Source organism: Callionymus lyra, chromosome 2 (assembly GCF_982586985.1).
Source record: "Callionymus lyra chromosome 2, fCalLyr1.hap1.1, whole genome shotgun sequence".
In the NCBI taxonomy this organism is placed as follows: Eukaryota; Metazoa; Chordata; class Actinopteri; order Syngnathiformes; family Callionymidae; genus Callionymus; species Callionymus lyra.
In genome coordinates this window covers 5,133,373-5,146,518 of record NC_141819.1, presented here as the reverse complement: position 1 = coordinate 5,146,518, position 13,146 = coordinate 5,133,373, and the positions used below count along the sequence as shown (strand labels likewise).

General features: G+C 39.4%; 1 protein-coding gene across 1 annotated transcript in view; it reads right to left on the bottom strand.

The window, feature by feature from the left end:
- Positions 1–13,146, bottom strand: part of LOC148085133 (uncharacterized) — a 523,722-nt gene that overhangs the window by 386,413 nt on the left and 124,163 nt on the right. The window lies entirely within an intron of this gene.

Genomic DNA, 13,146 nt, shown 5'->3' with positions numbered 1-13,146 from the left:
CAGTTTTACACATTCAGCTCTCTTTTCCTCAGTTCTTTTAAACATGCTGTGGTCCAACCTCGTTTGAAGAAACCCAGCCTGGACCAGTTTTTACTCATTTTATATCAATTTCTAAACTCCTGTTTTTAGCCAAAGTCTTAGAAAAGGTGGTGTCCCTCCAAATTTAATATTTTATGTCTTCATGTAATTTATTTGAAAGATTTCAATCAGGTTTAAGATCCGGTCACAGTACAGAGACTGAACTTTTAAAAGTCACTAATGACTTGTTTTTAGCTGCTGATAAAGAGGAAAACGTGATTTTCATTATTTTAGATTTTACTGTAAACTTCGACACTGTTGACCACAATATTTTAATAGATCGTCTTAACTCTTGGGTTGGCATCAGAGAAACTGCACTGAGGTGGTTTTCTTCCTCCCTATTAAACAGAACCTTTGCGGTCGCCATGGGATACACCTCAAGTTCTACAGCCAGTGTCTCCTGTGGTGTACCTCAAGGGTCCGTTTTCTTACTTTTATTCTTTTAATACTTTCCTTTTTATTAAGTTTCTCCACACTTTACATAATTTAAATCTCCAAACACATAAAACAAATATAAAAACAAACAAACACACAAATAAATAAACTAGACAAAATAAAACATACAGGTTTCAAATGTCCATCATTCAAATCCAAAAGTCATTTAGGAGTGATAGTGTCAAATGAAGTCCAATTTTTTCAATCGCCGGGTCCACAGAGTTTCTTTCAGTCTGAGTTTCAAGGTCAATTGCTCCATGAGTCGTATTTCCCTCATAATGTTCATCCATTGATGCAAATCAGGAGCTTCTGCTTTGAACCAGTTTCTCGTAACTTTTTTACATGCAACCAACAAGAATGGTTCCAATTGTTCTATTTACATTCTCCCAGAATATAGTTATTGTTGTACATTGCCAAAAAATGTGAGCATGATGGACAACCTTCTCTCCACACATCCTACAACATGTATCACCTGATCCGTCAAATTTGCTTTTTATTCTCGGAGATATAAAATAACACGTTATATTTTTCCAACCAAATTTCCTCCAGATCATAGATGTTGTTGAACTCAGTACTTCAGTTCCTGTTTCCCTCTTCCATTTTGATTTGATATAAGCAGTTGACAAAGAGTGAGTTGTTCTCAAACATTTATATATGGCGCTAATATCTCTGAATTGTGTTCCTCTGTATGTATTGTAGATCCATTCAAGCAGTCCTCCTGGGTCCTCGTGCTTTGAATCTGCTTTACATAGTAGTCTCTTATTTGCAAGTATCGAAAGAAATCATCTTTAACTAGTCCAGATCGTTTTTTAGCTCCTGGAAACTCATTAAACCCTTTTTAGTTATTGTTCAAATTGCTGTTATTCCTTTGTTTTCCCAGTTTAGGTTTTTTACTTCTTTTTCCTGCTTTTCTCGTTGGATTATTTCAAACCACTCTTGTAAAGTGTGTAGAGTGAAAGGATCAAGAATATTGTATAGTTTTCTTATGATTTTACTGTTACTAGAAGTGATCGGACCGGGATGTCATTTATTTTTGATTCGATATCCTTCCATTTTCATCATAGGTTTCATCAAACCAACTGATCTTCTCAGTTGTGCTGCGTAAAAGTAGTCCTTGAGATTGGGAAGCCCCATCACACCTTTTTATTTGGGCAATAGGATTGTTGTGTATTTTATTCTCTGCTAATTTCCATTCCAAATGAACCTTTTATTGTTTTGTGTAGAGTTGACTATTTGGAGTGTTCGTCGAATATTATCTCGGGCTACACGTCCTGAGATGAAGCCAGTTTGGTTCGTTTTAAACAGAGTTGACATTATTTTTCCATCTTTTTTTTTTTTTAATAATGGATGCAAATATTTAATAATCTATACTTAGTGCAGATATCAGTCTATAATTTACACAAATTTCTTTGTCTTTTCCTTCTTTTTGGATCACTGAGATTATAGCCTCAGAGAAGACTTTTTTAAGAGTTGAATTAAACAATCTTAAAAGTATGTGAATTCATTAATGCCAGGTGACCTTGTACCATTGTACTTGACACACAGTGGAAACAAAACGTATCGTCACAAAGTCTAAATAAATCTTTTATTGTATCCTATATACTTATATATATCATTATATACTACTGTACACAATCCCTGTTACCTGATTATGTCGCTCTCCATGTAGGCCTTGATAGTTGTTACTACATTTTGTAATACATGAGAGACAACATTTCTGGTACTACTTTCATATACTACGGATATGATGGACAGTCATTTGGTTATTGAATAGAAAATATTTAATGAGGAAATTGCAACATTCTACCATAATCATGAAAATTCCACAGCTGGTTCCATCTGCCTGTACTGGAAAATGCTGAAAAAAGGTGTCATGTTTAATAATATCTGCCTTATACAAATGATATCAAACAACAGATACAGTGAAGTCATGGCCAAACATCTCTGTCCAATCTTCTGTAGTAGATTATAGCCCTTAGACCAGGGGTCGGCAACCCGCGGCTCCAGAGCAGCATGCGGCTCTTTGATCACTCTGATGCGGCTCAGCAGTTGAAAATAATGAATGAGTATTTAATTCAAATGTATTAGTTAATTCATTTTCAAAAAGGAATTCTATTAAGATTATTATGGCGATCTTACAAAATGTGTTAACATATTTTTGTCGCTCTTGATACACGTCACAACCTCCAATGTGCGACACCCTCCAGTGTCTGGTTACTTTAACTTTTCCACCCCAGGTAGGCTTACTATGGAGAATTCAAAGAAAAGAAAAGTGTCTGAAGAAAACAGAACGTTCAATGCTGCGTGGGCAGATGCATTTGCTTTCACTGCTGACGAGACTGGTTTACCTGTGTGCTTAATATGCAATGAGAAACTCGCTAACAACAAAAAGTCAAATGTCGCCAATTTCCAAAATAAACACGCAGCATTTGCTCAAAAATATCCGGATGGAAATGAGTGAAAAAAAGCTGTTTCTGAACTGACACGGAAGGCTGATTTGAGCAAAAATCACTTCAAGAAGTGGATGAAGTCTGCAAATATAAGTACATATGCTCGTTTTGTTGCAGCTCAGGAAATAGTAAGGCAGGGGAAGCCGTTTGCAGATGGAGATATTTAAAATAATCTTTCATTAAGATTTCAGAACATCTATTCACGGACTTTAAAAACAAGAGTGAAATTGTACAGAAAATCAAGCATATGCCCCTCTCTGCAAAAACTGTCAAAGACAGAACCATACAAATGGCAGAAGACATCACCAGACAGTACATTAAAGACATCAATTCAGCTGTTGCCTACTCAATTGCCTGTGATGAATCCAAAGACAAAGGTGATATTGAACAAATAGCGCTGTTCTGCCGGTATGTAAACTCTGCTGGGCCACAGGAAGAAATGATTGAGTTGATACCACTAAAAGGCCAAACACGGGGGGAGGACGTCTGTGAGGCTGTCTTGAATTGTTTAAGAGCCAAAGGAATAAACACCGCCCACCTGGTGTCAGTGGCTACAGACGGGGCACAGAGTATGACAGGAGCGCACAAGGGCTTTGTGGCTTTACTGCAGAAGTTGCTGGACAGAAAGTTGCTGACTTTTCACTGCGTCCTGCACCAAGAGGCACTGTGTGCTCAAACATTTCCTCCGGAATGCACAGACGTAATGAATGTTGTCATTCAGATTGTCAATAAAATAATGGCGAAAGGTTTAAATCACCGTCAGTTTCGTTCGTTGCTGGACGAGCTGGAAAGCACATATTCTGATCTCCTGTTGCACAACAAAGTCCGGTGGCTGTCTAGAGGCGAGGAGCTGAAACGCTTTGCCGCGTGTCTGGAAGAGGTGAAAACATTTCTGGGCAGCAAAGGGCTCACATATCCTGTGTTGGAACAGCCAGAGTGGCTGGAAAAGCTACACTTCATGGTAGACATGACAGCGCACCTGAACACGCTAAACACAGCTCTTCATGGGAAAGGACACACAGCCCTGTGCATGTTGGAGGAGGTTTTGGCTTTCGAGCGCAAGTTGACAGTGCTTGCCAGAGATTTACAGAAAGGTACACTGTCACACTTCCCCAGTTTGAGTGAGTTCAAAAAAGCTCACATTGTGAATTTAGAGTATTTACATTCTGCAGTCATTGCAATGCAAACATCGTTTGGGAAATGATTCAGTGAGTTCAGAGGAAAAAACACATTATCCTTCCCTGTCACTCCCCTCAGCCTCGATCCATCCCTGTTGAATATGACAGCCTTTCCAGGTGTGAGTCCACCTGATCTTGAAATGGAACTGGCTGACATAGCCGACAAAGACATGTGGGTGTCCAAGTTAAAGCGCCTGACAGCGGACCTTGAAGATGTTTCACGCCAGAAGGCCGTTCTTGCTCAGAATCACAAATGGTGTGATATTGAAAACCTCCCCAAACCAGACAAACTTGTGTTCGAAACTTGGAACGCTATCCCCGACTTTTATGTGGACATGAAAAAGTATGCACTTGGAGTCCTGTCGATCTTTGGATCCACATTTGTATGTGAGCAGGTGTTCTCCAACATGAACTTTATTAAAAACAAACATCGCACACGCCTCACAGATGAGAGCCTACAATCCTGTGTGAAGATAAAGGTCATACAGCCCTGATGTGGAGACGCTATGCGCTGCGGTTCAGGAGCAGAAATAACATTGACCAAGTATGATAAATGATTTAATTTCCTATAATTTGGCAAATATTCACATTTTTTAATTGTTCAGTGAAATAGACATTTTATTATTCAGGTTGGCAGCTGAAGGCACGGCGCCAGTAGAAGGATGACGGCACAGAGAGAGAGGACGGCATTTTTGGTTCTCTGCCAGTGGATCATTTAAGTTTGGCGTTTTGTTTTTTCATTACTACAAGGAGGACTTAAATAGTATTTTACTTAACCTTCAACACAACGTCTTTTTCGGAGTTAAAAACGTTTTGTTGCATGCAGAAATTGTATTTCAATTTCTCTTCAGTCGTTCATTGATTTCATAAATTTAACCCATAATAGTTTGTTTATACATAGCACAAAGCAAAAAAAAATGTATATGCAGTGTTATTTCATTTTAAATTTCAAAAGAGTTTTGTGGCTCCCATTGTTTTCTTTAATTTGTGAAACGGGTCAAAATGGCTCTTTGAGTGGTAAAGGTTGCGACCCCTGCCTTAGACAAACTTTTATTTTCAGAACAACTAATTTCTGGTAGATTTAACTTTAAAATTGCCTCTAGGTAAACATGACCTGAAGAAAAGAAGCACCACCTTTGAGTCTTAGTCCAAAGTAAGTAAGTAAGTAAGTAAGTAATTTTTTATTTATATAGCGCTTTTCTAGACCAGGGTCACAAAGCGCTTAAACAATCAAAACAATATTCAATAAAGTACATACTTTAAAGATCAAGATAAAACTGACAACACAACAGGAGTTCCAGAAAATCAAGGAAAAGCCTGAACAAACAGTCTGGAAGGATTTCTCTCCTCTGGTCCTGGACCGTGTGCCAGAAACCATCAGAAGATTCTGATCCACAGACCTCAGAGCCAGAGCTGGGGTGTAAGGCTGGATCAGGTCAGTGACGTAAGGAGGAGCCTGACCATGAATAGATCTGAAAGTGGAAACTTTTACATTTATATCGATAATGATTAATTCATTGGAGTTATTAATTAACTATGAAACACTACTTTGAATCAATCTCATTTACTGAAGTCACTTCGTGTTGTTGTGATTAATGTTCTTTACTGAGTAAGAGGCTCTTAAATTGATTATACAAACATATGAAAAATTGGGTCCGGTCCTGGTCCTTTGTTGCAGGCTGGCAAAGATCTCCCTTGACCGAGTTGGCGTAACTGTCCAGAGATGTATCTTTACTCGGTGCAAGGGGTCACAAGTCTTTTCTGGAAGAGCAGTTTGGTTGCTTGGTTCAGGCTTGCTTGGCTGGCTGCAGGAGATTGGGTTGCAGCTTGCTTGTGTCTTGAGAAGCTATGGTCAAGCTGGGAAGCTTCTCTCACCAAGTTGCAGGAAGGGAAGGGGCAGGAGTCAAGAACGGGGTCGAAGAGAGGTGAGGATGGGACCCCAAGAGTGACAAGCGTGTCAGGAGTGTAAGGACCAGAGAGTCAAGAGCGTGATTTGTATCACGCACTGCCTCTTTAAGCTATTCAGTCTTGACCCAGGATTGATGCGCTGTTACTGATTCCTCACCCCCCATTGGCTGGAGATGAATGAACCACTTGAAGTTTTATTGTCAAAATAATTGTGTGATGTGTTTAAAGCTGGATTATGTGCTGGACAAAGGGGCCCCAGCAGAAGAAGTTATAGTGAGGGACGCCGACATCTGCCTCTGAAAAGAGCATTTTTGGAGCCTTGGTTGCAACATGTAAACGGAAAGCAATGTAGGTTCAGATTTATTTTATTACTTTTGGTTCATCTTTGGTGGAAATTATGTATTAGGTTTAACCCGACTGCAATTATTTTTAACTTATACAATCTGTAGAGATCCTGCTCTACTAAACGTCTGCAGGACCTGAATTCACCAATTTAGTTTCAGTAAAATAATTAAACAATAAAAGTTCCACAAGTAGTTCAATCACAAATAAATGTACTTATAAAAGACAAAGACAAACAAAAATACTCTCAATTTAAACTAGACTTGTCACTCGATCTAAAACACGAAATAATGAACAGTTTGTCAGTCATTATTGAACATTAATGTTGCAGGCCTGAATCGTCTGAATCCAGCTTTTCTCGTTCCTTTTGGTTGCTCACAAACTCATCAGATCTTCAGTTGTCCTCCATCTAAACTCTTGAAAACGGCATTTAAAAGGCCCGGGCTGTGTCCCATATCACACACTTCTCTGCGTGCACTGGTTTATAGTACACATTAAGATTTGTATGTACTTGGCCAGTGCTCAAATTTGGCCAGGGTAGTACTGTCTCGAATAAAACTCTGCTGCTACACACTTACAGGAAATGACTCGACAGCTTCTTCTTCTATTACTTTTTAACACTGATTGAAACCAGTCTTTGAAACACTATCACTGACACTTGACAACACTTTTATACAATTGAAACAAGTTGTGTTTCATTGTGTTATTACTGTTGTTGTGTTGTGTGACATTTACGTCGGTATCTGCTCTGAAAACGGTCGTCAGTGACGTAGCTTCAGTTTAGCTTCAGTTTAGCTTCAGTTTAGCTTCATCTACGTCACTAAGATGGAGGTCGTTGAGGGTGGAAAGTGTCCATCGATCTACACTCAACTTTCCCAATTCAGTGCAGATTGTGGACTGGATTTTCGCACACTGATTATTGGGACACACTTGTGCACTTAAAATATTAAGTGTAAGTGCAGAAGTGAACAATTTGCGACACAGTCCTGGTCTCACTCAATTCGCCGCCACATGTCACTCAACCACGGGAACATGAGAAACACAGCTGTCAATCATTTCATCAATCCAAAATAAACATTCATAAATGAGTTAAATTATGCATCATCTGAAAATAATACAACAACAACAGCAACAACAACAAAATATGAAAAATATGTATATATATATATATATATATATATATATATATATATATATATATATGTGTGTGAAAAATATGACCCTGCTTCATGAAGCTTCATCGACACATCAATAGATCTAATATTGCTGGGCGCTACAGAAGGCTGAACATATTTGTTTCTGGCTCCCTCTACTGTTAGAGATAAAGACTTTTTTAGGTCAGTTTTACCTTCCTTAGTAGCTTGAAAGCCATAATAGAAAGAATGTTGTTTGTTTGCCAGTGTAAAACAAGGTTTATTTTTTATGTTTAAAAATGTGTATTCATGTATTATGATGGATACACAGAGACAAGCGAGGAAGAGTTTTGTTGTTTCCTTCTGTCTGCAGGAGCTGAACGAGTCATCACCCTCAAGATGGAAATCCCCGGCTCCATAACTCCTCTCATCCAGGAGATGTTGGAGAACTCTGGAGGCCTGGAGAGCGGCAGCTCTGCCCAGCTCTACCAAAGCAGTCCAGCCACACAATCGGCGTAGTGACGGCCGACAAAGTTATATAAATACATATAGATATGAACTATGGTGTTTGACATGAGGGCGACTGAAAACCTTTTCTGAGATGAGAAACTGTTGTATCCCTTCACTGTTTGGATCTTTTCGTACCACCGAGAGTATTGAGGAAGATGTTTGACTTTGATGTCACGTGTACATTATTCTGATGAACACAAAGAGCAAACAGAAGTTATTTCCAGTCCTCACATGTATGTGCACAAAAAGAAAGTCGCTACGAGTGTCACAGTCTATTCCAGGTTGTTGTCCACGTATTGTTTTGTGCTTCCAGACAAATGGAAAACAAATGATTGGATGATATGGTCACAGGTCTTTTCAAGAAATCCAGTTCATGAAGATTCATTATTAAAGTGTTTTTAAGTAGCCTTTGCTTTGTGTATATAAACTGTACTCATTTCTGCAAAACTATGAAAAGTTTTAGGCTTCACTTGGTTTTGAAAAGAAAAAACCTTTTACGTGTTTTGTTCATAGGTTTGTGATTCCAGGAAATACATTTTACTGAAGGAAGTTTTTGTGTAACTAAATACTGGACACTTAACTAATCACCGGCTGTTCAGAATGAGACGTTCACGGTTCCCCCCCTTTTGTTTTGACCTACAGTAGGTATGAACAAGTAGCACTCCAGTCGGGGCATATCTTTCTGGTCATGTAGCAGACAGAGACGGAGTCTGGAAGTGTTGAGGTGGATCACATCTCGGGCTCGGACGTTCCTGTAGCAGCTTCATGATATTGATCCATGTGAAGAGTGGTGTACATACACACTGTATTGAATACAAGTGATTCTCAAAAGCCTCTATGTGGGTCCGTGTCATGTCGTGGTGGGGAAAACTAGATTGTAGTGGTCCCTCTGGACGGGGGATCGTGAAGGTCCTTCTGATATTTGTCCTCACGCATCGTCCCCTGTGTTAGAAACATGCAGGATCCAGAGCAACCTCACACCCTGTGATACACTTGATGCCAAAACGCCTTCACATCATCTTGACCATCGTTACTGTACACACACCAATGTCTCAGGAAGGAATCATGTTGTGTGCTTGGCCTGTCCATTGTATATGTTCTGTGCTGCCCCCCCACTATGTCACTAACACACACACCTCTGCTACTGAGCCCCTGTGTTTCAAATCACTCAGACCAGAAGTTGTGCAGAGAGACTCCGACCCTGAACATTATGGTCTCACCATGTGTGGAGTCTCTCTACGAGTCCTTATTTCTTCTTCTTTTTTTTTTGTACAGTCAAAGCTGCTTTCATTTAGGACTTAACATGTCCAGAAGAACTTTTCTCTGCACAGCTGATCTGGAAGAGAAACGGACGCACCTTCGCTTTGAAACGTATGGAATATGTTGCAATTTTGTCAAGATTATCAAGAGACTTTGATTTTTTAAAAAAACCCAACATTTAATGATTATTGTTGTGTCGTGTGAATCACTTTTATAACTACATTCTGCTGTATTTGAGTCTCAAGTGTTGCCTTCAGTTTCCTCCAGCAGGAAAGAATGTTGCTGTTGTTTCTTCTAAATAATGAAAAAATAAAACATCAGGTCTATATAAAGTGCTGAAATTAAACAAATAATAAACTATTATATAAGTACTATATGATTCACCAACACATGTCATCTTCAGGGTATGACACCCCTGATGTCAACACAAAGGACGATGTGTCAGTTAAAGGATAAAGAAAGACTAAAATGCTGCTAATTGTAATCTGAGAGAACATCGCTCTCTCTAGTGGTGATTTAAGATAGTTCACTGTCCTGTCAATAATTCTGCAAGGACTAAGATAAGTTTTCCTCGCTGCAGGGATGGAGTGAACCACGACAGGTGATGATAGAGTGACTCGTGTGTTTATTTATTGACAATGGCTCCATCTAGTGGTGCGACTGTAGATTACAGTCAATGTTTTACAATCCAACTCTTGAACACATCACAGGAAGTAAATACCTGTTGTTTGTAATAATGGAGCCGTAAAAATGGAAAACTAATTATTTTCAATCCTGTTATATATTAGAGGCTTCAATAAGCACCACTGTTGTACGGCGTGTTCTTCTTACTCTGACATGCTGGTCATCCAAAACTAGTGATGGTGAGATGAAGCTTCATTAACAGTGTCATCATGTTTAATGCTCAGTAGGTGGCGCCTCCGTTTAAAAATGATATGAGGTTTGATCCAAGTACGTGTTTATTGTTAAATGTTTAAATATTAAATATATTTATTGAAGTTCTCAGGCTCAGCTCCAGCTAGTGTTTCCTCATCAAACACATTGAAAGTGTCAGTGCACAAGTGCAAGATTTACACTGAGAGACTGAGATCTTTCACTACAAACACATTTAAAATATAGATTAATTTAAGTGTTTTTATGATCTTCTCACGTGGAGCTCCACTGGTGTCCAGCAGGAGAACATGGAGGAACTCAGAGTTTGGATTCATGTGCTCAGTTCAGATGAAGAGTCTGAGCATCAAATGTTCAGTCTGAAGATCTTTGGAGTTCAGTCAGTGAGTTCTGCTGCTCTGTTCATACCTGAGAGTCTCCAGTCTCCAGTCTGGACTCTTCAGTCCAGCAGACAGCAGCTCCAGTCCTGGTCCTCCTGGATGATTGAAGCTCAGATCCAGTTCTCTCAGGTGGGATGGGTTCAATGCCAGAGCTGAGGCCAGAGAAGAACAACCTCTCTCTGAGATCTGACACCCTGACAGACTGAAATGAAGGAGAAACACTTTTAGAAACTTATCAGAACCAAGAGAAGATGATGTTCTGACCTGAGAGTCTCCAGTCTCCAGTCTGGACTCTTCAGTCCAGCAGACAGCAGCTCCAGTCCTGGTCCTCCTGGATGATTCATGCTCAGGTCCAGACGAGCAGTCTGGAGGTATTTGGATGTTTTCAAGTGTCTTTTTGGACGAAGATGAAGACGAAGACCACTGAGCTCCAGTCGCTACATTAAAATGAACAAACATTTTTGTCTATAACTCTAAAAAGAACAGATCACTCTGAAAATAATCCCAACACTTAGTCGACATGAGGGCGAGTAGAAAATGAGTTTGAATTTTGGGTGAATTATTACTTCAGACGTGTGACATAAAAAGACAACAAAAGACTTAAAACATCAAATGATTCCAGAACTGTTGTAATAGTTTTATTTCACCTACTATTACATGATTGAGTAAATAATGTTGAATACATTCAACTGTTACTTTAACACACTTTCATTTGCAGTTAATGAAGGAAGAAAAACTCTCTAAACTGGATCAAGATTGTCTCACGATACATTTGTCAAAGTGTAGATTCACTTGTCGATTATAACAATAATGATCAGTTTATAAAATATAATATAGTGTGATTTTGAGAATATTGTACAAAGAACTGTATGTTTTGAAGCTGTTTGACTAGAGGATTGAATTTGTTGATCTTTTTTAATTCATGTTTCTCTCGCTCTGTTCCTCTGATGACATCATTTCTAGGCGACAGATGAGATGAAGTCAATCTGTCACGATCATGTTTAGCTACTGTTGAGAAGTACAGTTTGAAAAAATAACCATTAAACCACTTACTTTCAGAGTAAAAGAGGTTTAACTAGAGAACGATCATAAAAGTCACAAACAAACGTGAAACAAATCCAGCAGGTATGTTAGGAAACATTTGACTTAATAACATATTTCTTGTGTTTCTTCTGAGAGTCACTCTGATAGTCTCACTTCCTCTACACCTCCAGTCGCAGCTTTTCAAATCTGTCAGGATGATCCAGATAATCCTGATCCTCCATCAAGTTCCTGTTGTCGTTGGACAGTAGGAGGCGCTGCTGTGTGTGAGTCCAGTGAGAGTGAAGACTGAGAGAAGAAGAGACATGAGGTGATGATGGTGGAAGAACATTGTCTTGACGATCATATACTGATCCAAACTGAGACGAGTCAATGTTCTGTCAACATTCTTCTGAGAACTTGAGAGAAGAACCATGTGACTGAAACATCCCAGAATCATCTTGAAGGTCAGATTTGAAGATGAAGTCAGCAGCTAAACTAGCATGTAGCTAACATGAGTCTAGTCTAGTTGTGATGAAGATGTTCAAGTGAACACATGATTCAATATGAAGTGATTCATGTGTGAAATGATGTTTAAAGTGACTCAACATTGTGAGTTGATGATCAAACTCACGTCTGATTTCAAATATTTGACAGAAATATTTCTTTGTTCTCCACTGACAGTCAAACTGAAACAATGTTGATGTTGAAGCTCCTGAAGAGTTTTGAGCTGAAGGACTTGAAGATTTGGAATCAGAGCTTCACTTGATACTGTAACTGTGAGTCTTTAACATCTGCACGTTTGTTCTGGAATCTTCTTCATCAAGTCCATGTCCACAAAGACCTTCAACTGCTGTGTCAGCAGATGAGCTTTGATGTTGAAGTCAATCAATGGAATCAAACTTACCATTCATGGATGAAGGTCAAACCAATGTGGTCTACAGCCTGGAGGAAGAAAGAGTCAGAAGATCAGATTCATTTGATTCAGATGTTTCATGAATATTGTTTCATTCTCAGTGGACGACTCAGTCATGACTGTTGATGACAACAAAGATGGATCTATAAACAGGCTGCTCAGTCTCAACTGTCTCCTTCATGCTTCCACTGGTGTCCAGCAGGAGAACATGGAGGAACTCAGAGTTTGGATTCATGTGCTCAGTTCAGATGAAGAGTCTGAGCATCAAATGTTCAGTCTGAAGATCTTTGGAGTTCAGTCAGTGAGTTCTGCTGCTCTGTTCATACCTGAGAGTCTCCAGTCTCCAGTCTGGACTCTTCAGTCCAGCAGACAGCAGCTCCAGTCCTGGTCCTCCTGGATGATTCAAGCTCAGGTCCAGTTCTCTCAGGTGGGATGGGTTCAATGTCAGAGCTGAGGCCAGAGAAGAACAACCTCTCTTTGAGATCCGACACCATGACAGACTGAAATGAAGGAGAAACACTTTTAGAAACTTATCAGAACCAAGAGAAGATGATGTTCTGACCTGAGAGTCTCCAGGTGACAGTGTGGACTCTTCAGTCCAGCAGACAGCAGCTCCACTCCTGGATCCTGCAGCTTGTTGCCACT